The sequence below is a fragment of the Alligator mississippiensis genome, chromosome 9 (assembly GCF_030867095.1).
Source record: "Alligator mississippiensis isolate rAllMis1 chromosome 9, rAllMis1, whole genome shotgun sequence".
NCBI classification, from domain to species: domain Eukaryota; kingdom Metazoa; phylum Chordata; order Crocodylia; family Alligatoridae; genus Alligator; species Alligator mississippiensis.
Window position 1 is genome coordinate 25,115,298 of NC_081832.1, and position 27,975 is coordinate 25,143,272.

The following is a 27,975-nucleotide window of genomic DNA, read 5'->3' on the forward strand; positions in this document are numbered from 1 at the left end:
GAAGGCTAGCTCCTCCTGCTTGTTCCCCATGCTCCTGGCATTAGTGTACAGGCACTTGAGTCCTCCTTCTGAGGCCCTCAACTTCCCGTCTCACTGATGGAAAACTACTCCCTCAGCTCCCATAAGAGTGGCTCTTCTAGTGTCCCTATCTATGGAGCTTTCCCAAAATGTGGGCCGCAGGCCAAATTTGGCCTGCCAGGCCATTCCATCTGACCTGTGGAGCCCCTAAAAAATGTAGAAAATAAATATGTATCTGCCCGTGGCTGCCTGTCATGCAGTCCTCGACAGCTTACCAAAACTCAGTAAGTGGCCCTTCACCTGAAATATTTGCCCACCCCTGCTCTAGACCCACAGCCCCTTGCACCCCTCCCAGCCCTGCCAGTGGCCCTTACTCCCGACCCACAGATCCCTGCCCCCCAAGCCCTGCTGCCCAAGCAGCTCCCACATTCTCTCTCTTTCTCCCCCTCCCCCCCCTACTTTGCAGTGGGGAGCACATGATCCCCAACAACCAATCACCTTTTCCACTGCTCCCACCCCAAGCAGCTAACCGGGAAGAATGGAAAACTCGGACATTTGCTCTTATTTTAAAAACATGCCCAGACATAGCACAGGGGTCCAAAAAATGTCCAGGGAAACCTGGATGTATGGTAACCCTAGTTGTGTATCTTGTTTGTGCTGTATATCTTGCTTCCTGTAGGACTGGAGAGAACCATCCTCCCATCCCCCCTTATTGTGTCCAGACCCTTTGTCTTAAGCTTCCTTCCAAGGAACCTGTGGAACCAGTTTGGTGACTCTGGCCACTTCACCAGGGGTTGCTGACCATCTTTGAATTGATTGGTCTGCGTTAACAGTGTTCCAATGAGGCTGCTTCTGACTGAGGGGTCCTGTGATGAGGTCAGAAAAGTTATTTAAGGTTGAGGCCACCTGGTCTGGTCTCTTTTTCTTCCTCCTGAGGCTGCTGAAGCCTGAACACTGATTTGGGAGCCAGAGGGGCCTGCTTCCTATGGCGGTGGAGTCATCCCCAGCTCTTCACTGATGAAGCGGACTGAAGCTATGTGAAGGGAAAGCCTCAGGTACAGGGAGAGAAAGTCTGTCTCAGAGCTTGAGACCTCTGTTCTCTCCCTCTCCTTTCCCCTTTTTTTTGTTTGGGTTTTGAATGGGATGATGCCGTACAGGGGGGCATCAATCCCTGCAGCAACTGGCCAAGGTTGGAGCCTGGCAGTTGTGCTGGCACGCTCTGGGCCAGGGCTGAGAGCCTGGCATGTTTTAGTTGCTGTTGCAACTTATTTTGGGTTCAGCATAGCTGTGTTGCTGAACCCCAGCTATGTGTTTTCCTGGCTGTTTTGGCTACATAGGCCTTGAGTAGGAGGATGCCATGAGTGTATCCTCCCCTAGTGCAGACTGCCCAGGAACAGGGTACTAGCAGCTAGTGTCTCAGTATGGTTGTATAGCTGAGACTACATGTCCAGGCTGCAGCCATAAGCCTGGGCCCTTTTTGCTGTTTATCAGCTTCTGCATTTCAGCCCACTATTATGGGGCTGAACCCCAGCCATATGTTGGCTGGCAGATTTGGATCAGGATGAAGCCTTGACACTTTTTGTTGCTTATTCAGGCCTCAGTGGTGTATTGTTGGGCTGTGCAAAGCTTTGGTCCTTGATTCGATTCAGTGGAGATTTGCCCCAATTCAGTGGCCAAATCTCTGAATCCAAACCAAATCAGAGGACTCTTTAACCTCTCCAAATCAAATCGGACATGGGGGGGCTCCCCAATGCGTTTGGCAGCAGACCTGGAAATGGACCAAAAGCACTTCCGGTCCACTTCTGGGTCTGCCGGGGATCACGCTGGGGGCCTCCTGTGTCCCCCTAGCTTGGTGACTGGTGCCTCCTGGGCTCAGGGGGGTTGCACCCAGGGTCCCCCTGCAGCCGACTGCCAAGTTGGGAGGGCGTGGGGGGCCCCCCGTGTACTGCCCAGTGGACCCAGAAATGGACCGGAAGTACTTCTGCTCCACTTCCGGGTTCGCCATCGAGCATGTGGGGGGCCCCCCCACACTCCTGTGGGATGCTCCATTCGTGCCAGCATCACAGTGTTCATGAGCAGCGCTGGTACCTCGAGGTATGTAGAAAAACCTTTTAAAGCTGTATCTATGTCTGATTCGGTCTCGGCCAAATTGAACCAGGCATAGTGATCCAAATCAACAAATCAAATCACTGCTCCTGATTTGGGCTGAATCTGAATTGAATAGGGCCCGCTTTGCACATCCCTAGTGTATAGACCTGGTTGGCTTTCTGCTGCCTGGTTCAGGCCCAGTGAAATAGGCCTGGGCCTTCTTTTATCCCTTTTGCAGTTTGTGCCCTAACCAAGTGGAGTGGTTGGGTGTTAGTTCTAGTTCAGGCTCAAGCCAAAATAGGCCTGGCCCCCTGTTTTGTTATTTCCTAGCTCTTAGGTCTCAGCTTAGCAGTGTGGCTGAGGCTATGTGTCCAGGCCACAGCCAGGTAGGCCTGGCATTCAGGCCTGGGTGCAGGACAAGCCTGAGTCCCCCTTTTTTTGTTTTACAGTGGTTGTGTCTCAGCATAGCTGTATTGATGAGCCCTACTGCACGTTTGTTTGCTGTGTATCTGGGCCTGGCATGGTCTGGATCTAGCACATGTTGCTTTTGTGGCTCTGTGTCCTGACCAATGCAGTGCAGTTGGTGCTGGTTGCTGGTCAGGCTCTTTTGCTGTTAGGCTGGGTTTTCTCTGAGTTCTTTTGCAGTTTCCTGCCCCAGCAGACCTGGGATTAGGACTAAAAACTTTGGGTGCAATGTGCTGAGGAAAACTGCTGTTCACCCCTCAAATCTACCATGTGCAAATGAGGATCAGTGCAACAGCTTTTCAAGGAACAACAGGGGGCCCTTTGCAGCGCAGAAGGACCTATGTCCTCTAGCAGCTCCCTGCAGCTTAGTGGACCCTTGGAGCAGCTCATTGGACTCTCCAGTGTGGGCCCCACTTTCCAGCCCATTGCTGAAGAGCTGGTATAGGGGTGCAAACCCCCAGAACTACCCTTAGGGGAGTCCTAAATCCCAGACTGCCTGAGTATGGGTAAACACCCCCCCCCATGGAGGGTGCCACCTATAGACTTTGTTTTGTAGTTTGTAGTGTTTTAAAATTATAGTAAGTGTTTACTTTTGTCTTTTCTTTATGCTTTGTAATAAATTTGGTTTTCGTGTTTACGCTGCTTGTGAGAGAAGAGTGACAGAAGGGTGGTTGGTTTTACTGGACACCCTAGTGTTTTATCTAGTGTTTCCCAGGTAGACTGGGTTGGGGCTCAAGCCAAGGTAAAATAGATTTAGTATCCCTGAAATTGAACCCGACCCTAGTTGCTGCTGACAGGTGGTCAGCAGAAAGGTTACACCTATATAGCCATATATCTCCACTTCCTCATGGTTTGAAATACTTAAGCAAGACTGTTAATAAAATTATAAGTTCTTCCCAGATAATGATCTGCTAGTGGAAAATAAATGCCAGGGTGAACTGGTGGCAAAGAGATGTTTATCTGTAGAGCAGCAGGTCTACAGATGGTCCAGAGGGGTCACCCTGTTGCTATTAAGCTGGAAGATTAAAAAATGTTAGAATTTAAGTCAGTTCTGGTGGCAGTGTACACAGGGAGTCATTATAAAGTGACTCAGGCATCTCCACTGTATTGCAGGATTAGGAATCAGAATGCAGTGTTAGAGGGTTCAAGCACCAGACTGTGAAAGTCAGCCCTGTATGGATGGCAGCGGTTGAAGGGCAGCAATGGCTCATTGACTAATATGTAACAGGACCTCTACTAGTATAAACTGATATATTTTTGCCTTGGTGTTTGTATGGCACTAGTGCCCTCTCCCTGTGTGATTTGTCAGTCTATGTTTCTCTTTGGAACAGGATACAAGAGACCCTGTGGACTGTTCATTACATCCCTTTCAAATCATACCCCACAATATGTGCAGAGGGATTTCTGAGAATGAGCACCAGTCCCTTCTGTCTTCACCCCATTTGTGCTCATAATTTTACACAGTCCCTTGTTATTCAGACTGATAACACAACTATACACCTAGATAAAGCAAATACTAAATGCTACTGAAGCACACTCACACCAGTGATAGCATTTCACTCTTAAAGTACACTGAAGTACATGCCAACATGCAAGTGCAAGGGAGTGAAGATGCAGGCTCTCAGAATGAAGTCTGATCTTGCTGCACTGAACTTAAGTTTTGCCATTAATCTTGCTGGAACAACATCAGACCCCCCCAGAAAATTAGGGATGTCCAAATTACAACAGTTGATAGTTTAAACAGTTAAAAAAGTTAATAGTTTATAAAAACCTGAACTCACCTTTCAAACCACCTGTCTCCATATGCCCAGGTGGCCACCTGAACCATACAAATTTTGCACTGCAAGGCACAATTCAATCCTCTCTTTGAAAATGATGCTTTCTTTGATCAGTAAAAATGAACTGATTGAGAAGAGTGGAGGTACCTAACAACACAGGGCTACACTGAACCACTACACTCAGTCTCATTCAGCACCTCTTCCCCTAGTCCATGACATTTTTTCCTGCTATAGTCTTTTAGTGATAACACCAGCAGTTTGGGACTAAACTGGCTAGAAACAGGTACTGATTAACAATTAATAACAATGTTTTTTTTAATTTTGCAGATGACTGAAAGCTGGATCTAAATACCTTTTTATCAGGAAAAGTCTGGCCCTTGGTTCTAACTGAACAGCCCAAAGCCCATCCCTATAGCTTCCAGGTGTGTGTGTAAAGCAGGAGTGAAGAAAATATGGCTTGTGGGCCAAAGCTGGCCTACCACTTGATTGGATCTGGCCCAAGGTAGGGATCCCTTCCATTGATTGGATCTGGCCTGTGGCTACCCCTATGTTAGTCTGCATGGGGTTGAGCTTGGCCCAGGGCAGCCATCACTGCACTCTTGTCTGTGCCTGCTGGCACCAGCCCTGACCCTAGTCCCAGCCCCGGCCAGTGCATATAGCCTGTGGTGGGGTTGCTCCCAGTGTGGCTGCAGCTGCCTGGGTGCTGCTTAGCAACCCTCACCTCCAGCAGCAGCTTCTCCTCCTGGTCCTGCCCCTGCTGCACCACTCCAGGTGGGAGGGAAGTTGCAGCTGGGCAGCTGGTGCCCCAGATGTAACAATTATAGTTACAAACCATTGAGGATTTGACTTCTACTTTCTTAGCAATGTGGGGTTCAATATCCTTTATGCCTTGTTCTCATTACCAGAGATTTATTATATACTATTTGTAAGAGAGCAGCAACTAAAGGCTGTAAGTCATCTGGAGTTCCACTGTGCTTGGCTCTGTACCTACATACTGCTGTGAAAAATCCCTAAAAGCTACCAGGTAGCACAGAAGAGGATAGCATTACTGAGGCATTTGGTGAGCTTACCACACCTTTACCAAGCTTACTGCAGCTTGGACATCTTCTGCCTAGAAAGATTAAAGGAATTAGAGGCTTACATAATGCATTTACAAATGATGAGAGATGTGAAGAGAAGGGTTTTTAAAAAAATACCAGAGTCTTAATTTACAAGAGCTATTAAAAATGAATGGACCAAGATTTCCCACCCAGGAAAGCTGAAGGATTTATTCTGGGGCTGGGCTTTCTGCATCGAAATAATTCACCTGTCTGAGTTATGATACCACAGTATATTTTTATGGTGCAGATCCAAAAGGCAGCCCTCATTTACTTCAGCCAACACAGGGTGTGTCCTCCCTGAAGTGAACAAAGCCAGACAGAGGAGATGAGACTCAGGCTTTAACGATACAACTGAATAAAGTACTGCCTGGGTAGGGCTGGGTAGTGTTTTTCAGAGGACCACAGTGGTCCTGTCTGCACAAAGGTCCCTGGCTCTGAATTTGATTCAGGATTCATTATATGCCACAGTTAGGCCTATATACCTCTTGTTCAAACTGCACAATGGGAACCAGCTACTGAATGGTTCCCAAAGGGAGCTACTTAAGTCAATAGATGCATGCCTTTTTCCAAGTTTCTACCCAGCCATGGAGCCACCAGGGAGGTGGGGAAGAGGGAAACAAAGTCTGAACACATTTCAGACTGGAGCCTGGAGAACTGTAGGACCCCCTCTCCCCACTTCCTCTTATGGATTTCTGGGTCCTTACGGACCCTGTGAGCTTCTACTTTCTCCCTGTACAGGGGTAAAGTGAGACGCTGCTGTGAAGTATGGGGTGGGGGTGGGGGGCTGTACCTGAGAAGTCTGTTCAGCCTTTCTCTCCAATGACAATAACATTCCAATTAATTCCTTTGTGCCACAGACATCTGACCTCCAAAACTTCACTTCAGTCTTGTGGAATAATCTCTTCTACACCCTGGCTTCTGCTGTTCTCAGCCATACACAACTGAGGAACAATGAGTGATTTGGCGTTTGCTCTGTTCATGATAGCTCATTAATAGGATGCCAAGGAGACCAGGGCTTGCTATACATTTGCCAAGAAAATCTAGGAGTGAAAGAGGTTGTTCTTTATAAAAAGTGACATTCAATAAAAGTGAGTCACATCTGCCCTCCTGCAACCCAGCAAGAGCTGGAAGGTATGTAGGGTTGATATTTGCTATGGGCCAAAACAGTGGCTTGTCATATTCAAAGCAGCTAGAAAAGGATCCAGCAGGATAGTGGGGGTTCCTTGGTTTCTGAATAATCCGTAGATGGCATACACTCTTCATAGCTGCCTCCGAACTAGCTGTGCTTGTCCCCTGTGCTGCACAGAATGCACGGGGGGCAGAGACAGAGTGCAGTGTGTTCCATCTATCCTGGGCTGGTGAAATGGCTCCAGAGGTCTGCTGCAGAGGTATGACCCTGCGCAGTACATGTGTGGGGAGGGTCCACACATGTCCACACAAGCCCTTACCTCCTTACACAAGGGCCACTGCTGCTGTGGCAGTAACAGTGGCATGAGCTGCTGCTGCCTCAGTGCAAGCTCCCTGAACATGGGCTGCTGGCGCGGTGGCACTGACTCCCTGTGGGCTGCTATTCATGTGCCCCCTCTGAATCAGCGCCCTGGGCTTGTGCCTCACTCAACCTTCCTCGCTCCCCAAATTACACTACTGGTTTGCTGCAAGTCACTGCTCTGAAGGCTGCTTCATTCTTTCCACTGAAGGGGTGGAATGACCCTCCCCTCCCTGATTGGAGGAGAAGGGAAGGCACTTATTCACCAGAACTAATCTTCATGGACAAGTTTCTGCAACTGCCCAGCTTCAGTTTTCAACCAGCAAAAATATAAAGTGAAGATAGTTGTAATCCCATTTCTTCCACTTCCAACAGGGCCAAATAAGAACATCCAGCAATTCAGAAACAGAGCCCTGCTCACTGTTGGGGGCAGGTGCAGGGACCATGCAGGAGCACAGAAGTCCCAGGGAAGGGCGAGACAGAAGTTTAACAGGCAGTAAGGGTCTGTCACTTTCTAATTATCCTTATGTTACTTACCAAATAGCTAGCAGCCTGAGATTTCCAGAGGCCTTTTTAAACCAATTCAGGCATTTTTTTTTAATGCAGATGCAGTTAGGGTTTGGTCAGAAAGCCTCCTGATCTGACCCCAGCCCCATCTCATTGGCTCATATCACTAAGACAGTTTTTATTAAAGTGATGATGTAAAATAACTCTCCTCTTGGAGGAAATGGTGCGTATCTCTCATGAAATTCCACCAAGGAATATATCAGGCTGTGCTGGCTGAGGCCCAACGGATAGTTACAGACAGCAGTAAGAGCAGAAACAGCAGCAGGGCTAACCATTCTTAACCATTTCAAAGGCTGACGTGACAGGAAATGTTACTCAGCTTCCAGAATTAAAGGGACATGATCAATTTGTTCCAGACATAGAATTTGGATTTTGTTTTAAAAAATAATGAGAAGGTAGGGAGATATAAAACTGGACATAAAAAGAAATGCCTCTATGATTTTTTGGTTTTAGTTAATAAGTTTTTTAATGGTGTTCAGCCTTTCCCTGCAGTGTTGTAAACCCCTAATGACAATAGACCCATAGTAGGGAATGTGAACTGGAAAATTAAACTGATGAGGGAGATTAAAGGAAACTGAGTAACCTAGTTTCCTTTTCCATACTGTTTAATGGTAATACATCAAGCAGGATGGGAGGTACAAAGGAACCTAAGTGAGTTAGGTGCCCTATACCTACTTGTTTGAAAATCCCAGCGACAAGAATCATAGAAGTTTCAAGCACGATCCAGTTCAGATTGTTATGTACTTTCTAGTAATTGTGCTTAGGTTGTAAACTTCTTGGGGTAGGATGGTCTTTTTGTTCTGTATTTGAACAGCTCCTGGCAAAAAGAATCCCAGTTCATAACTGTGGCTCCTAGGTGGGGCCACAATACAAATAAGTTACAACAATGAATAACTTTGTCATCACCTTGCCTCTGGGCCTGGTTCCCTTCTCACTTATTTCAGTTTTATGTAGGATGCAACGTCACTGACTTCAGTGGAATTACTCCTACATTACTCCTACATTTACATTAGGAAAAGTGAGATCACAATGAGGGCATATGTTCCTCTTAGACTTTTAATTGCTGGTCAATGAATATGTAGGACCTATTTTGTGAAAAGCCAGTTTCCCTTTTGCACACACAAAAGCCAAACGTTAGAGGCTTGTTTCTGCACTTTGCAGATGGATTGAGCTACCTCCTGAATGCATTTGCTATACAGATGTTGAAGGTGTGTCTACACTGAAGTGATTACAGAATAATATAAACATACCCAAGTAAGCTCCAAACTAGCTAGGTTGGGTACCAGCAATAATTTAGCTGTGGCAGAAAAGTGCTTAATACAGGCTAACCACACAAGAATTATGCACCATAGATGGGGTTTGCAGCCTGTGGTGAGCTCCATGTTGCCATGGTTTGACAACTGCCACTACCTGAACTGGCTGGTTTAAGAGTAATTTAAGAATGCCTGTTGTATACTTCAGTCACAACAGTGTAGATGTATTCCTAGTCTTGTAGTTTACCTACAGGAATACCCTGTTGTTCATACTAGTACTCTGAATTTTACATCCATAATTTGGCCATGGCAACGTCATGCTGTAGCATCATGGTCTTTTCCACACATTTGCTAAAATTATGTAAAGAGCTCAAATATACAACCCAGAGCATCATCTCAGGTACTACTGCATCAGCTACAGATGTGAAGTTGAAAGAAAATGCATGAATTGACAGAGCTCCTTTAAAGCTTGCAGTTCTTTGGGTTAGATTTACAGAGCATGGTGCCTGCAAAAGTATTTATTGTGGAGCTAAGGCTACAGTAAACCCAGAGAGCAAATATGATGCAAAAAGGAAGGCAGGATGATTCATCTGAGGAGAAGAACGAGAGAACTTATCTGTTTTCTGCAATTCCATTTACCACTAAGAAAAATGAGCCATCTTAACAGAAATTACGTGTGACAGGAAAGGACAAACCAGCTCAATTCAAACAAAAGCAGTTAAGAAAACTCCGAAATGGATCCAAACACTCAAGCTTGATTCCACTAGAAGGGTGATAGTGGGTGGGGAAGCACCTTGCAGGGTGTTTATAAACAGTACCACACAAGCAAGCCTGATTTTTAATAGAAAAAGCAATGAGACAAATGAAATCCAGGCTGGAGAACTCTGGAATACTGATTCCCTGTGGTAATATTTTATCAGCTCCCTGCTGCAAAAGAAAGACAACTGGATTTAAACCAAAGCAAATAAATAAATAAATGAAAAATACCTGATTCCAGAGCAGGGTGAGGGGAGGGAGAAAGAGGAAAGCAGTGAAAGTGTAAAATAATAATGCAAACCACGGAGACTGAGTGGCTCCCAGAAATGCTTGAAATCGCTCCCAAAGGCAAAGCTTTCGTTGGCTTCTCCAATTCATTGTTTACTTTGCTCAAGTAAAATGTGAACCTCGAGGTCAAGAGCATTACATTCAAACTCTTCTCAAGTGAGCTGGTTCCTAAGCAGCAAGCGACAGCTGTCTGTTGTCATGTTAGCAACAATCAAACCCCAAACCCAGAGACATTCTTATCTCCTTTTGAAGGAGGAAAGCATCTCATGGGTAAAGGCACTTCAGGAGACGCTGCCAGCCTGAATTTGCTTTGCAGCTGAGTAGTGGAGCTATTTATATTTAAGTTAATAATAATCAGTCATGGGTACAAGCAGGGAAATGAGGATGTATGGGCAGACGTAATATTTATGGAGCTGTAAGTGCCTTAAAAGTAACATAAAATATGAGTGAACAGAAAATATGCAATGCTATAAAGCTACAAATTGGCGCAAACTGTATCAAGTATGATCTTGGATGAAATCGGAATAACCCTGACACTTCACAATGACATTTACCCCCCTGGGGAGTTAGTCAACCCCACCAGCATCCCACAGGCTTTGCTTCTAACCTCCTGCCTCCCTGATGTGACCTCTCTGTGAATCTCTCTCAGTTCTACCTCCTTGAGGTCCCAGGGGCTATGTGAGGCCTGAAATATTAAAAGCTAGGTACAAGGCAAGCTGCTGCCAATATCTGATGAACACTTCTTCTCCCTGCCCCTCCCCCTCCCTCTCCCTCCCCCCCTCCCAGCAAATTTGGCTTCTTGAGAGCAGCACAAAACCCTTGAGTACCGACTCACCCACCAAGTAAATGACAAAAATGTCTGGATCCATGAAATACTCCACTAGTTGGAAGTGTCTGGAGGGAAGACGGTTCCCAGAGGTCCCGCAGAAAGAACCAATTAAATCAGGCCATTTATAAATGGATCACAGTGGAGATACCTCTTGTGGGCGCTACCAGGACTGATATCAGTGCTAGGCCAAAACAGAGGTACTGAGGGCTGGTAGAAGAGAATCCAGGATGCCAAGGGGGTCTTGGAGGGCAACATGGTCAACAGGAGTGACATGGACCAGGAGGACTATGAGTAGGCTCATAACAGAATGGCTCCTGCACTAAAATTCAGGCCTTGCCATCTTTGGAAGGCCAGTGATGCACTCATCGAAGAAAAGATCCTGGAGCAGATGGGTTTTCCAGTTTTAAGAACAAATGGGTTAACTGATAATGTATTCATCCATCTGCTCTCTGTGTTGCTGTTAGGATTTTTTGGTGGCAGGGGAAAAGCAGACTACCTGAGTTTTAAGTCCTGATAGACCTGGGTTTAGTCGACTACATTTGCAGGAATCTAAGGCCACTATGCATCCACAGGGAGCTTATACACATGACCATCAAGGTATATGGCCAGTACAGAGCCTACTGCATATGCCCAGTCTGCCTGCAACCACAGGTGCCTATACATGCAGGATTGTGCATCCAGGAAATAATTCCAGTAGTGTGTAAATGCCAGAAGTGCCATATAGGTGACCAAATCTGGACACACAGATGACTAGGAAGAGAAGCAAATGTACCCTCAGGACATATCTATGCTGCCTCAAGAATGCATGAGTGACTGACGCAGTGAAGCAGCCAAGTTGTACCTGTGCCATATGCTCTCTACCTGGATAGATGTAACAAAGCTAACAACGTGGCATCGGGTACATGCTGGTAAGCTTGCTGTCTCAGGAGCACTTGCTTGCACACACCTGGTGTAGTTCTATGGCATATATATTATGTCCATTTTGGGGCACAGCATGTGGAGAGCAGGGATGACATGCTTCATTGGGTGCTCACTAGCATAGGCCCGAGGTGGTGCAGAATGTTAGTATTCTCACAAATCAATTATTCCAAGAATGGAGCCTCTAAGAAAAACTCCAAATATTGGAATAATATCATAAGAGTTGACAGCATGGTTTAAATTTACAGGTTGGCACAGTTCTTCCCTTTAAGCAAATCATATATACCAGAACCAACTAATTTATTCATAGAAAAAAATCTTTCCTTCAGTGAAACTGTACTGTTATTAAAGAATCTACTGCACTCATTACTGTCATGAACCCAGTTCTAATGAAACACATGAAGATATTAACGATGAATCTTGAAATGGGATTTAATACCAGAGAAGGTTGTTTTAAACAGTAAAATCTTGAGGCCAGTTCCTTAGGACGTATAATCAACCAGACTCTGATGATCTTCATAGTGTTGGCCAAGCTAAACTAGCTAAAGATTTGGGCCTTGGTATGAAGGTTAAATACAGATTTGTAGGTATGGAGTGAGAGGGAGATCCTGAATTTTGGAGAGGGCAGAAGAGTAACCTTGACACATCTGAACCTGATACTTGTTGCTGCTGACAGTGCCAGGAAGAACAGTTACAAATGTATTAACATGGAACAGTTCTTTCTACCCATGGTTCTCAGGTAGGGAGACTGGTGTTCAAGAAACCCAATACTATAATTGTGTGTCAAATCCACTAGGCTTGAACTGATGCTTGTGTCCCTCCTGTCCCTCTGTAATCCTTGCTCCTTTTTCAGTATAAAGCAATCTCCTTAATGGATACAGGTAGTCAGTTTCTAATCTCAGTGATGTTGGTGTAACTTCACTGGAATTCCAAGAGTTACACTGGATTGATACTGGTGTACCTGAGGTTAGATTATGGCCTGTGGACATGCAGAGTTTAAACATCAGCTGATGTCCACTAGGTCTGAGTGGCTACAAGTTTACTTTATATTATATAAAATATGGTGAGCCACAACATTACTTAGTATAAATTGGCATAGCTTAATTGGAGTCAGTGGAATGGTACTGATTCGTATCAGCTGTGGATCTCACCCATACACTGGAAATATTTACCACTAGAATAACCAAGAAAAGGGCAATGAAGTTTTGTCTATTTTTTCCATATCTCTTCATATTTCAAAGATACTCTTAAGAAAGAGGAGAAATCAACCATCTGTTTTGGAGTTACTGAAGTCCTTTTAATTAAAGAAATCAGCATTTGCTGCCTCTATTTAAGTTTTGGTGTTCTTCCTTCCTCACAGTAGAAAAAAAGCCTAATGGATTCCCACTTCGGCCATCTGCCCTTCACACAATTAGAATTTTATTTATATAGTGATCGCACACTGGCTGGCCAAATGGTGCTATTATTATCATAAATACCTTTGAACAGGAAGCTTCAAGGACTTGAGTTATTGTCTTAGCTATCATGTTACACTTTTATAGTGCCTTTCTGCTGGAGATTAGAAGGTAACAGCCCCAATCCTTGTGTCTACAACTTACAACTCTATGGACTTCTATGGAGTTCTTCCTGATTTACAGTGAGGGGGAGGGAATACAGAATTTTGTTCACTGGACTAGGTTCACATAGGTCCAAGCTGCATTCCTCTCCAGCTCTAAGACTCACTGCCTTCCAGAGGAGACTGGCAATACTGCTTCTATTGTCACCCTTCTAAGAGTATTTTCTTTTTAAGAGTGGAGCCAGTGCTTCCTAGGAGCTACAAGGGAAGAAGATACCATGAAGAAGCATTGAGGCAGCAGCAAGCTCCTGGCTGCCCTTTCAGTGGACAGTGACTCTCTGTAGAAGGGGGGGTGGGGTATGTCTACTTTCTACCACTGAAGCTTTCTCTTATTTATGTTACTGGTTTGATTTGTCTACGAGCTAGAATAAGGCAAGTGTGTATTATGTCCATTAACTAAACCTGAGAATACACTGGTGAGGGAGCAAGGGGTAAGATTCTAGTCTACACTCCAGGAAAACTTCCATTGACTTTCAGAGGGAAGGGGTCTGATCCTGAAAGCTGGAAAGGATGAAGCTTAGGCAAGTATTGTTATTTTAATGATGAAGTCATTAAACATTTGACCATAGCCTACTGAGGCAATGCAGGTATTTCCATTGACTTGTGTTGGCCTGTAGGCACAAAGCAAGAAAGTAATGATTTCAAGGTCACTCAGTTAATTAGTTACCCAAAAGGCAACTGCTCCAAGGAGCCCTGCGTCCTTCCCCACCCCATCTAATCAATAGACCATGTGACATTAATTTTCTGCCTGTGGTGTTTTCTATCCTAATGTGTTATCACACTATTCTTTTTAACAGGTGACATTTTGCTGGGCAACAGATTCATCCCTACAAAAGGACCTGAGGTAAAAATTTGACCTCTACAGCAGGGGGGCATGACTCTGAACAGTACGCCTGTGTGAAGCAGCAAGTATTTGATTAGGATTTGGCCAATTCAGAGGGACAGTGATTCAGTTTGGTGATTCAAATCACTGTCTTGATTCGATTCAGTCGATTTGGATTCGGAGATTTGGCACCAATTCAGAGATTTGGCCATAGACTATAATGGGGAATCACTAAAATACCTATAACTTTGTCATTTTTTTGCAGATTCAGATGAAAACAGCAGGGATGGTATCCCTGTCTAAGGGCATGAAGCCTGCCAAGTTTCAAGGAGATAGGTGCAGGGGTTTCTGTGAAAGTGCCCCTCAAACTGTTGAAAGCAAAACTCATATTACTTGTGTGTGTTAAGGTAGAGCAAGATGAATGCAGCAGGGATGGTAGCCCCTTGTGCAGGTATGAGGCCTGCCAGGTTTCAGGCAGAGTGGTTCAGGGGTTTCTGTGAAAGTGCACCTCAAGTTTCTGAAAGCAAATAAAAAAAATGAAATAGGTGTAGAGTGAGGAAGGTGGCACTCCTTCTGCAGGTGGAGCTTGGGGAACCCCAGCAGTGGGAGGTTCACCTTCAGGAACACCAGCTGCACCACCAAACTAGGATCCAAGGAGGTGTGGTGGGGTGTCACAACATCACCAGCAGTGCTGAACACCCTCTCGCTTGGAACACTGGCTGGTGGACAGGACAGGTGTTCCTGGGCAACTGTGGTCAGATCCTGCCACATCTGGCTGTGAGTTGCCCAATAGGCTAGGGGTCGCAGTGCAGTAGCTCCACATTCTCGGCGAGATACCTATCCACCAAGACCTCCACGCTACCTGCTTGATGGTGGGGTCTGGTGATTCTGGACCCCAACATTGAAGCCATGTCTTTGGCCCACATTGGCAGTGGCTGTGGTAGAGGAGGGTGGCTTGCGGTTGGAGTGCTGGAACTGGAAAATGGATCCCCCTCTTCCATGTCCCCCTGCCTCTGCCCTTCTGCCACCCTGACTCTGTTCACCAGCACCTCTGTCCAGTGATCGTGGGTTTTGCTGCTGCAGATGCTCCCCTTCACCCTTGGGTTGCACATGCCTGCCAGCATGTGGACCATACTGGTCTGCAAGGGATACAGCTGTTTTTTTATGTCCTCCTTCAGCTGCTTCACCAGTGCCTGCACCTCTGGTGAAAGCAGCTTGCCCCAGCCAGGAACACTGATCCCCTGGAACTTCTCCATTTCATTCTCAAGCTCCTTTACTTTGGGAATCACCTGACTAAGGAGGGCATCACCAGTGTTGAGGCTCTTGGTGGCCTTAGGGAATGGCTTGAGGACCACCAAGATTGAGGGAGAGTATCCCACTCAGTTTTGTTAAGGGGGCTGCTGATCCTAGTCTCCCCCAAACAAGGTCGTCTCATGGATGGCCTTCTGTTGCTCAACCAGCCTTTCCAGCATCAGGTATATGGAGTTCCACCGAGTCTCCACATCCTTCATGATTTTGTGCTGCGAGATGCTCAGCTCTGCCTGTTTGTCCTGCAGCATCTTGCCCCGCTTGATGCTCTGGTGGAAGTAGCCCGCCACCTTCCTGCATTTTGAAATAAGCTGACTGGTAGTGACAGTGCCAGCACTGGGAGCCCTGCCCCCCTCCAAGGCATCCTTGACTACGAGGTGGAACTTGTGTGCCACACAGCAGATGCCAACAAAGTTGGCATCATGCACCACCTTGACTATATTGGCTCTATTGTCGGTGACTCTGAACCCATGGGTGAGCTCGCCCTGCCCAATAAGCCACCTCTGCACCATGCGGTTCATGGCCACCATGATCTCCCTTTCCATGTGGGACCTATCTATCACCTCCACTTGAAGGAGAGCCCACTGATACCCTGATTGATTGCATCAGTGCCCTGTGAGGGAGAGGTAGGCATGATCTCCACCCCGGCTGCTCCAGATGTCCAAGGTGAAATACAAGGCTACCTGTGGCCCTGCCTTCCACAGCTCCTCCCTCAAATACTCCCTGCATGGCTCATAGAGGGAGGGCACCACTGTCCTGCTAAAGGTGGTGCGTGCGGGCACTTGGTATGATGGGGCCAAAAGCGCTGTGAGCTGCCTGAACCCTGGAAGCTGAACAAAGGAAAAGGGCTGGCCATCCAGAGTAAGCATTTTCCCAATGGCCTGGGTGACCTCGCTCACCTTCGGAACAGGCCCCCCTTGTCTCTGCCTTTCTCTCACTGGTCCAGGGTGGCCTGCCTCTGTTTCTTGGGGACAGGGGCTTTGGAGTGAGAGGGGGACTTGTTTTTGGGTACACTCCCACTGGTGCCAGGCTGAGGAGGAACAAGGACAAGGCAGTGCTGCCCCCAGAGATGCAGCAGCATTGCTGTGGTGGTGAAGTGTTTCACGTCCTTGACCTGGCTGATTTGCCTTTGGCAGTGCTGGCAGGTAGCATACCTGGGATCATCTGCCACCTCAAAATGATCCCACATTATACTACCCGCCCGCTTCTGGGTTGAGGGCAGGGATCCTGCATTAGTCCCCTCCTCACCAAGCAGAGGCACAACAACAGGAGAAGATGAGCCACCTGCCCCCACAACTTCTTCCAAAGTGCCTTCCAGAGAAGGAGACCTGCCTCTATGGGAACTTTCAGGGGTGTGAAGCACAAACTCTGATTCCCCCTCCTTCCCCAGAATTTCCTTTGCTATGGCCCTCAGCTCCTCTGCTTCCAGATCCAGCTCCTTCTCTGGCCCTGGAAGACTCATGCTTGGAACTGAAATTGGGGTGGAGAATGTCATGCTGCTGCTGGTTAGTGGTGGTGGTGCATGTGCAGGTACCGGTACCACTTCCTTGCTCCCACTAGCAGCAGAAAACTCATCACTGCCAGGAACGAATGAAATTTCCCCCACCCCTATATTTGGGGTGGGGGGAACTTGCAGCTCTCCCTTTGCCCCATCTCTCTCCACTGCCAAAAGACCTGGCACCTGCCTTTCCACCACACATCATAATGTCTGGTGTGCTGCAAAATGTGTGTGTGTGTGTGTGTAAAATATATGTTGTGCTTTCCTGCACAGTGATGACACACTGTCAGGGAAAACACAGATTTGTTTTTGTGGGGGGAAAGAATCAAGACAGACTAACAAGAAGAAATAAGAGGTTTGGGGGAAGAATAAGTTCAAAGGAATGGATAGGGATAACAATAGGGATTGTAGGCAAGGGTAAGTAGGAAAGGACTGGATACAATTTACAAGAAGAGAGACTAGCTAGCAAGAGCCTAGATAGCAAGCCAGAGCCTTTCAGATGCTGCTGGTCCAAGAGAGAGACAGCTCACAAAAGGCACAGATTACTTGACAGCTTGATATGTTGTTTCTATGTCCCTCCCCCAGAGCACTGTGATTGAAAGGGAACCCAGAGAAAGCTCACACTTGCTGGCCAGCTATAGATGTCAATATCAGACCAGACTTCCCCCCGCCCCCTCCAGCATTTCCATATATGGAACATCACCCCATTCACCTCCCTCTTCTCAGTTTCTGTTTCCTGGAAGCCTTAAAAATCTCCAAATCTCTCCAAATTAATTTGAAGGCTTTGGAATTGATTCAGACCTTTTAATAGGTCTCCCTATTCAATTTGGATGCAGGGATTCAGCCACCGAATCAGGCCGAATCTCCTCCAAATCAAGTTGGCTACCACAGCACTGTGCTGTAGAAGCACAGGAAGTCACTGGTGGGGAAGGGCAGTAGTGATGTGTAGGGGCATACAGGGGTGCACGTGCACCCCCTGAGAATGTAGGTGCACCCCCTGACCAGCCGTGCTTGCTGCTTAGGCGATGGGTGGGGGGGCAGGTGGGTGCGCCAGTGCCCCCCCTGCAGGTGCTGGCTGATCACTGCAGCTGTTTCCTGAAGTGGCTGCAGCTACTCCCAGATGCAGCTGTAGCGATTGGCCACAGTGATCAGCAATCGGCTGTCGCGGGGGTCCCCCCAGGCAGCACAATTGGCCATGGGGGGACCCGTCCTCCCGGGCAGCGGGACTGGTCACGGGGGGTGGGGGGGAAACACGTGCACCCCTGACTAAGGCAGCACCAGTCACCCATGGCGAAGGGAGCATACTAATGCTTCTTTTTCTTTAATGTGGTTAACTTGGAACAATAACTTAAGTCCAGTTTAAGGTTAGTTAACTAGTCTAATGCTTTAGGAAGCATTAGGAAAGGAACTGTATCTCTACAATATCACTGTTAAATTTGTATAGAAGACAGAGTGCTGTTATGTGGTCCATAGTTTGATCAGGATTGCCAGAGTCACATTTTACAGAACTCCTAATACACCATTTGTGCATAAAGTGACTGCAGCAGCCATGCCTGATTGGGATCCAATTTAGAACCGTCCATGTTTTTTATGGAAGGTGAAAACCAGGAGGCTTTATTGCTGGGTCAGAAATTAGATGTTTATTCTGAATGGTGGTTTCATTTCACACTTTCCTCCAAACTGCTACACTGTTGTATGCTACAAGGGCTTGTACATATGTCCACAAAGGTTTCTGGAAGACCAAGCGGTGAGCTAACAGGTTCTTTAAATCTCTTTAGATAGTGAGGTCTGGGTTGTCATTCATGTGAACACCCTCTCTATGTAGCTTCACTGTGGTGAATGTCTGGAGAAGCAATATTGGCCAGCACCAGTAACTATTGAATTGGTGTAGATTTCAGGGTTCTGGAGATAGTACACACTGCAGAATTTAATTGGACATCCATGCATTAGGTATGAGTGCTCGCAGCCCAGATAGGTGCACAGTACTCAGCCACTGAGAAGGCCAGTGCCATAGCAGAGGTGTGGAGTACTCCAGCGGTGGCACCCCAGCTTGTTCTGCTGAGTTTTCACACTATGTTCACCCAACTGGGGTGGAAGATGACAGCCTGCTCATGGCCTACCCTGCTATGTAGAAGTCTAAAACAGGAAAATCCAAAATTAATGTAATCACAACAGCGACGGAACGCCTGATGGTCTCCTGGTGAATGGAGCAGCAACGATAGAAATCATACGAATGATATATTGCCATTTCTCAAGGTCAAGGAGGATTTCTTTGGATCATGGTTACCTACTGTGATTAGTCTCTGGAAACTAAGAAGAGTTTTTCCGATGGTATAATTACCTTACGAAGAGGACTATTTGTCTGAATCTTCTCTTTCTTCCTCTCTATTTTTTAAATTGGGTATTTTGTTTCTTGTTTTCTAACCCTCATTCAAGGTTCATCTTCTGCCTGAAGCACAAAGGACAAGTTGGCTTCTCCTTTCTGAATATAGGTAACATCGTGGTAAAGCACAAGCTTCCTGTTTAGCAACCTAGGAAAGGTTCCAAATGAATCTGGAGAAGGGGGAACAGAGAGGGCCAACTTCACGCACGCAACCGACAAAAAGAGAGTGAAATAGATCCAGGAACCCCATTGCTAACCCTCTTTGAGTCATCAAAGACTTGTTGGTTTATATTGTGACATAAACAATTCACGAGGCAAATTAAAGGTAACAATCCTTTCTTTGATCTGGATGATAGAGCTTTTTGCCTCTTCATGCAACTACCTCAGCCCTAAGGCCTTTACAGAGCTGTACTCAAGAGTTCGTGAATCATGTGACCACAGACATACGGCTTCCACTGTGCAGGGAAAATTAAGAGCAAAGCGGAGCATGTGTAGTGCCAAGCTTCTCTGTTTATATGATATTCTCTTCATAATGGGAGACCCAGCCTACCCAAGTTAAGCCAGCTGATACATGGCAAGGAAAGAAAACCATCTTATAATGCTTGAGGAAAAACTGGAAAATCACAAGGAAGAAAATCACAGAGCAAGTTCCTTCCTGACAGCCTTACTCGGGCTGCAGTACCTGTCACAAGGAAAAACAAGGCTTGCTTTTGCACAGGCTCATAGTAGTATTGGTTGTTCCATTCCCTACCAAGATACCAGCGACTTTCTTATTTCCAGTGATGTATGACATTTAGGTGTGCTCATATATCCAGTGGGCAGGCTCATTTATACAGTGTTTGAAAAATAGATGGTATATGAAGTGCAATTTGGTGTTGTAGCAGAGCGCTGTCCCCCTTAGGGCGTCAGGGCATTTGATTAAAGCCCTTTTATGGAAAATCAATATTTTACTCATTACAACTTTCATTCTCCCACCTAAAAAACACCAAGATGGACTTGTAAGATGCTGCACTATATACACACACTTCACAGGCCTATTCATTAGGAGGAAGAATCCCCTCAGCATTTATTTTTATTTCATAAGCACTTACACAAGTAAATGAATTGTGAAAGGGTTCTCTGGTAATGGGCTGCAGTAGGGATGCACTAGCCTGTTTATGATAAAAGTGTATAATCCCCATCAGAAATAACGCCCTAGATTCTCAGCAGGATCCTAGGCAAGGAAAGTCCACTGCTGTTCAGGAGGTAGGGTGCAAAAGTGGCCAGTACATTCCTTCTACAACTGGCCCTGCTGTGTGCCAGGCTGCTTCCCAGTGTTAACTACATGAGCCTGAGGGATGCTTTGCATTACATCAGTGGGCAATGGTTTCTAGAGGATGATATGGAAGCTGTGCTTCACAGGAAACTACAAAAGTCCTGTGTGCAACAGACTGAAAAAAAAAAAAAAAATCATTGCATTGGAACTCAGAAGACCTGGATCCTCTTTAGGTTTTGCTACTGCCTTGCTGTGTAAGCTTAGATGAGTGCTCACATCTTGGAGGTCTTTATGGGCCTCAGTTTCCCCATCTGTAAAATGGGGATAATGAATTAACTTTCTTTGCAAAGTACCTTGAGATCTACTACAGAAAAAAAAAAAAGTGTAAAAGAGTGAGATATTGCTATTATGGCACAACAGAGATGAGAAATTGCAGAGAATCAGGGGAACCCTTCTTGTGCTCATTGCTTTGTGTCTTTATGGATAGAATCTGCTGGCAGAGTGGCACAAAACAACAGCACTGAACTCCAGGGCCTGGGCTATTATTATCATCATTATTGTTATTATTATTAATCCCTTCCAAACATAATTATGCTATTTTTCCTCCAAGGAGTCACTTTGCTTCCCACACCATGATCAGTTAGTGCTGAAACTATAGCAACAGAGTGGATTGTACCATTAAAAATAAGGTTGAAGTAACAACCATAATATGTGCATACACCTGTAAATTAACTGTTTTACAAGAACTGAGACAAATGTCTAGGTTTGACAAGTATGTGTGTTTGAGAGAAAGAGAGGGAGAAGTCTGGTGGACTGAACACTAGGGGTGCACAGATAGAGATTTTTGGGGCTGATACTGATAGCTGATTTTTAAGGAGGCACATCGGCCAATACTGATCCAATTTCTGATACAGCTGCATCCTGGTGGTAAGCCTGTTGTGCTGGAAAAGGAGGGGGGAGGGAGGGGGTGTGGGTGGGGCAGATCAATGCCCGCTGTGGTGAGGGAGGGAGTGGGGCAGGGGCAGGCGCTGCCGAGCCAGGGTGGAATGGGGCATGGGATGGAGTCACAGCTTGTCCAGGGACACTTGGGGTGGGGTGGGGAGGGGCAGCTCCTGCTGCTGTGCACAACCCAGGAGGGCACGGGGGAGTGTGTGCCCCCTAGATATACGCAGAGTGGGGTGGGTGAGCTGCAGCTGTGGGCTGGAGCTGGGGCTGCACTGGGCTCTTCTTGGTGGGGGCTGGGCTCAGGGTAGGTGGTGGCAGCACTGGGAGGGGGCTGCAGTCACCCCAAATTTTGCTGTAGCCCCCCCAACCCACCCTCCCAGTGCCACTGTCGCCCACCTGGTGCATCTCTGACTCTTCTGGGGGGTGTGGGTGGAAGCAGGGGTTGAGCCAGGTCTGTGCCAGGCAGGCAGTGGCAGCACTGGGAGAGGGTGTTGTGGGGGCTTACGGTGAAATTTGAAGTGGCTGCAGCCCCTCCCCCCCAGTAGCCCTCTCCCAGCATTGCTACCACCTGCCCTGAGCCCAGCCCCCACCAAGAGGAGCCTGGCACAGCCCCAGCTCCGGCCCACAGCTGCAGCCCTCCCACCCTACCCCATGAAGATCTGGGGGGGCACACACCCTCCCCTCTGCACTCCCTGGATGAGCCGTGGCTCTGTCCCACACCCTGCCTCTACCATTGGGCAATGCCTGCCCCAGCCCCTGCCCCACTCTCTCCCTCATTGTGGGGGGCACCGATTTGCTCCCCCACATCTCTTCCCTTCCCCCTCCCCTTCTTTTACAACAGGCTTACCAGATGCAAACAGCTCTCCAAGCTGCCAGATTATTCTTCGCTGCCTGCATGTTGTGCTGTGGCTGCATGTATGCACAGGCATTTGTTGGCCAAATTTTCAGATGCATCAGGACGATTTCCGATACAGCCAATTTTCTTTATATTGATGCCGATCCAATATAGGGCCTATGTATCAGTGCACTTCTATTGAGCACTATATTGGGAGCAGGTACACTCAGCCTTTGCAAATCTGGACAAGAAGCTTACAGCATGTCTCTACTGCCTCCAGAGTTTCCTGGCAGACAGGGGTCCTGCCAAGCACACCCTGCCTGCTTGCTTCCCTTTAACAAGTGGGCCATCTCAGGGCCAGTCTGAAGGTTGGCCTGCCCACTTGTCTAGGGCAGTCTGCCCACCTGCCTCACCTTTGATATGACTTCAGGTATTCCAAGGCAGGAGGCTGCCCTTTTAATTGCCCTGATGCCAAGGGTGAATACACGGCTCTGAACCTTCCCTAATATTATATCCCATGCCTCACAGATGGCATCCATATCCACAAATTCCCTCAGCCCCTTAGCTGGGCTGTATTCAGTCTTACCCAGCTCAAGTTTAGTCTCAGGCATCCTAAGACCTACATGGGCCCCTGTGCCCCTATACTGTGGCTTCTTCCCATGCCCCCACACTGGGGCTTCACTAGGGCCTCAACACTCAAGTCTGAAAGCCAAGTGAGGGAGCTAATATCCCTTGGGCCTCATGCCTCACTCTGTGGGCCTTGGTCCTGTGCTTTTTTTTCAGGGTGTGCTCCCCTAGCCTTTCACCTCCATGGGGTACCCACAAGGCAGCAGGGGCTGAGGCTTCCAGAGCCCTATACTTTCCCTTCACTGGGGAGGAACAGGTATAGCATTTCCTAGATCCTGCCTTGCCACAAGCAGCCCCACCATACCACCCAGCCCCAGCAGGGTGTAGTTTAAGGTCATGCCCCAGGACCAGGAACCTCCAAGCTGATCTGGGAGCAGCAGCCAGCTAGGTGATGTTGTTCCTTCAGCCCCCTGCAGCAACTACCAGCTCTGCTCTTGGGGCCTAGCCTTATATGCAGGCTCCCAGCCTCTCACCAATCAGGTGGTCTCCTGTCTAACATGTGACAACCTAATTGGGCCTGCTCTCACCTGCAGGCTGCTTACTGCCTGCCCAGACCCCTTAAAGTGGCAAGCTCTGTGCTCTGCCAAATCCCCCTTACATACTCCAAACTCAGAAATGTGGCAGTGAAAGCATTTTGGTGCATCCCCCCCTTTAGTCATTCTCAAAACCTCAATCTCTAGCATATATGAGAATGAATGCTGTGAATATCCCTGGAATGGCTTTCCTGGTGCATTTCTGGGTTTAGAGTACATGAATAGGAATGGGTGCCTGGGACCTGCTCAAGAATATCCTTGCTGGGACATGCTGAGGACCTAGTTTAGATGTTGAATGTATTGTAAAATTGGCACTGGTCCAAATTCTTCAGCTATGCTTTAGGCAAAACTGCAGACTTCCTGTTTGCTAGGGAAATGTTCTAGTCCAGTGATTCTCAACTAGGGTGCCACGGAATTGTTCTATTACTTTTCTCTGTATGAAAAATAAGAGCTGACCTTTTCCAAGGGGTTCCTTGAGTCTAAAAAGTTGTGATTCACTGCCCTAACTACTCAGCTATGGGTGCTAAAACACAACAGAGGCCACTGCTGCCATCTCCTCATGCCCATTACCTAGTGGTTTTGTCCAGCTACATTTTCATGACATGAATGCACTTACATGTCCATAGTGGGTACATGTATATGGCTGGGTATGTACATGGCCAGTACAAAGCCAACTGCAAATACTCAACCTACTGGTACATACTTACATATTGACAACGCAGGGGTAGTGGAATCACAACCGATGTCTGAGTGCCAAAAGGCTACTCACATTGTTGGAATTGCTATTGAGGTGCCCAAAGGGTAATTGAATTCTTCCTGTTATGGTGTGGGTGTATAAACAACTTTCATCTCCATTTTTTTTTTTTTTTTTTAAAGAAAAAATAAAAAAAGTAACATATGCCACTGGATTATTATTTGTATCCTGGTATATTATTTGTATATTGGTACAGCCTCCGAGTCACAGTCATGGGCCAGGACTGCAGTGAGCTAGGTGCAATACAAACACAGAAAAGAAAGTCATCTTTGTCCTAAAGTGCTCTTATAATTTAAAACTGTAATGATTCATAGGGTCACTTGACCAATTAGTCCCCAAAATAGCCGATAGCCGAGTATTAATTCATGAATACAGTTGTTGCCCTTCTGTTTAAACCACTGCAATCATTAAATCAAAGCACAGAAATCATGACAGAAGTCACCAATTACAAAAAACAGAGTGGAAATTTCATGAGCATCTAGAATAGTCAAAACAGAATAGGGATCTAGCAGGTTAACATTCCCTTAGGCAGACTCAGGATCTAGTTTCTTCATAGAAGTCAGTTCATGTATTCTATATAGGGATAGCTTTTCACCACAGCAAACAGAACCAGCATAGGTGCAAACACAAAAAGAAAACCTTGAACCTTTTTCCTCAGACCAGGAAAAAAAAACACAAACCCTATACTTCTCCCTAAGCACCATCCTTCCCTCTACCCCCACCCCCAGCTTCCTTTCCTGGGAGCTTTTAAATTCCTCTGAGCCCAGCCTATTATCTCTGTAGGTAGGCTATTATCCCCTACTTCCCTGCAGCTGGGCTCCAGCTTCTAAGCCATGCACCTCGTTACAGGGGAAGATTGCAACATTTGTTTAGATTTTTCCTTAATTTCTTACCAATTCTGGAATGTTAATAACATTTCAAAACTTACAACATGTCAATGTTATCTCTAGTAGTTTGAAAAAGGGGAAATGTTTGTTTACATTTTTAAAAAATCTGCTGGTTTTTAATTCCAAATTTCAGCAACATTTCAGAATTTGAAGAGTTCCTATCAGCTTTGTGAACAACCCAATATTTGAAAAACTAAATTTTCATGTAACTGCTTGATGAATGTTTATGATCAACCTATCCATTCAGATGCAAATCAGATGGGTCAGTGCAGGAGAGACTACTTTCTGCAAGATAAGATCAGAAAAAGGGATCTCTGGAAACAAATGTGCACCTATTTAGTTATTTTGAGGCAATCAGCTTCAGAGAAAAAGTAGGCTGACAAAACAGATTGGAATAACCAGCTAAAGATAGCTAACTCTGACCTACATATGATCAGATGTTTATCTATGCTGTGCTAACTTCCTACTGCTCATAGATTGAATCAGTCTTACTACTGCAAAGCAATATCTTTAAAAAGCTTCCATAAATGTGATTTGGTAAAGACATCTGTGAAAGAAATCAGAACAAAACAATATGTCCCGTTTCCAATGGAAAGGAAGACTGGCCAAAAATAAATGGCTCCTCACAGGATATTCCTCAGGCAAAGTCTATCTTAATATCTATACACCAGAAAAAATATCATCCTGTCATTGCAATATTGAGACAGCCACTCTTCCTTTCATCAGTTATCACACTCATAATGGAAAGCACAGATTTATGAACTACCTAGTGGGTTTCAGGATCAACAGAGAATCTGGCCCATAAGCTATCTTGGACTCCAGGGTCAACTCATCACATTATCCTTTCAAGGAAAACTGGGTTCTACTCTAATGAATCACAGGCATTGCTGGGGGCCAGTGTTGTTTCATAGTTCATGACCAGACTGGAAAGGAGCAGATCAGAGAGGATATTAGTGGAAGGGGTCATGGTTGGGGATAATGGATGGAAGAGGCTATTCCCACTAGAGGGCACACTCTCCTCTTAAGCCTGGAGTGAAACTCAAGATCCTCAAGTCTTACCACTCCTCTGCTCTCAGTAAATATCTATGAAAACCACTGGGAGAGTGCATGCCTCATCTCTCTTTTGTACCTGACAGACACTATCATTTCTTTCATTAGTTCCAGTGGCAAAGGTCTGTGTAGAGAAGCAAGAGGTTCCAGCCCTGCTTGTGAACCACAGAGGTGTCCATGATGCCATATGCTGTGGTTTGTTAGTTTGTTTTTTTAAAACTGAGGCACTTATACACACAGACTACATAAAATACTCCATTATGTTCTAGACACATGTAATAATTCTATCTTCATTTCCTAAATTAAAACATTTTTTTTCCACAGTTAGCTCTTTGGTTGTATTCTTTCATGAGTCCTGTCTGCTCTGTGTGGCCTCTCTGAAATGTTGTTGTAATAATAAGTGTATGTCATAGCCAACTTTTACCCTTTTGCCCCATGCTTGTGCAACAAATTGTGTGTACCTAGCTGTCAATCTCCATCCCAGAGGTGTCTGCATTTCAGTAGTGAGAGGTAAGGAATTTTGTGAATTATATCTTTTATTGGACCAACTGCATATTTGGGATAAATTTAGACAAATTTTTGAGTGCAAGACAGTAGTGACAGTATTCCCACTTAGTGTGCACACAGTTTAGGGATGATGACAAATGGTATACATGCAGAATATCAGTTTATTAACCAGTAACCAGAGAAATTATTTGCTGCATTCAATGATGTCAATCTTTTCCCTCAGCATGCCTCCACCCACCCTAACTTCTGTCCAGGTCCTTCAGGATGCAGCTGTATAGGGAGCTAAATGCCACTGCCTCCCATAATGTGATTCACTTTTCAGGAGAGATGCATGTGTTTGCTCCACAGGGATTCACAGAGCACTTGGGGTGGAGAGAGGCAGCTCTCCCAGAGATCAAGGAAGATGAGCTTTCTTTGCCAAGGCAAACTCTTCTTTGAGCAGAGGTAATGGATTGGGATAAAACACAGTAAATTCAAGAACCCTCTCAAAGGCTGGGATAATTTCATGTTCAATTACCCTAGTTGGTAAAATGAGAGGAGACAAGATCTTCAAACAGGTGCTTGAAAGTGGCAAAGATCCCACAGGTGCAGGCAAGTGTTTTTCTACCCACCTTCAGCTCTGATCAAATAATATGTCAAAGGGCAAACAAACCCAAGGAAGCCTTGCAGTGCTTCCCTCAACCCCCTCATTCCAAATCCATTGCTTGAATCCCAGCTGGTAATTATGGCAGCAAGAGACCATCGGCACCTGCTTCTGAAATATTAAGTTATTTAAATCAGCTGCAAGTGTTCCCCTGGGAAGAGGGGGTGGGATTTCACTGTTTTCATTTCAGCCACTTAACAGTGACTGAAACTGCACAGGCATATTAGGGTTCAGACAATTTATTGTCTACTCAGCTTTCAGAACCTGGCTAATTACTTGCCCTCTTGCCTTTCTGTTGTTTGGAAACGTTCAATAGCAATTAAGTCCATCTACCTAATTTCCCCCAGTTTTCTGGGATAAACAGGTGTGTTCAAATATAACAATGTCCATTTGATTAGCAGTTCACCCCCCCTCCTCTGCAATTTTAGGATTTGCTGCTGAGGGACTTCATCCTGTTTAGAGAGAAGCTTATGAGGCTGAGTGGAGCCCTGCTGGTTTCCAGCACAGCCAGGATTTGGAAGGAAGGGAAAAAAAACCCTTAAGACATTGATATATTTTTATTTAAAATTGCCCATTTTCTATTTATAGACTTGGGTTCCAGTTTTACACACAGTCTTGTGATTTAATATTAAGCAGATGATGTGTTTTTTCTGTGTTAAACACACACAATAGGTCTTTCTTTTGTACACTCCAATAGAGCACAACTGTCAGAGTCCCTTGGTATTCTCAAGCTAGATGGATCATTATGACTTACTTGCATGTGCAC

At 46.0% G+C, this 27,975-nt stretch overlaps 1 protein-coding gene and 1 long non-coding RNA gene across 5 annotated transcripts in view; one reads left to right on the forward strand and one right to left on the reverse strand.

The window, feature by feature from the left end:
* The window catches only part of RALY (RALY heterogeneous nuclear ribonucleoprotein), a 423,518-nt gene that overhangs the window by 146,043 nt on the left and 249,500 nt on the right, over positions 1-27,975 (reverse strand). The window lies entirely within an intron of this gene.
* On the forward strand, positions 953-19,312 carry LOC109282507 (uncharacterized). 3 transcript variants are annotated; one of them, XR_002089512.2, is made up of 4 exons: positions 953-1,073; positions 4,677-4,851; positions 13,959-14,005; positions 19,227-19,312. It is a non-coding gene; the product is annotated as an uncharacterized LOC109282507 (long non-coding RNA). The 3 variants fall into 3 exon arrangements; XR_002089510.2 differs by having other exon boundaries at positions 4,677-4,771; XR_009464344.1 differs by lacking the exons at positions 13,959-14,005; positions 19,227-19,312 and adding an exon at positions 6,307-10,525.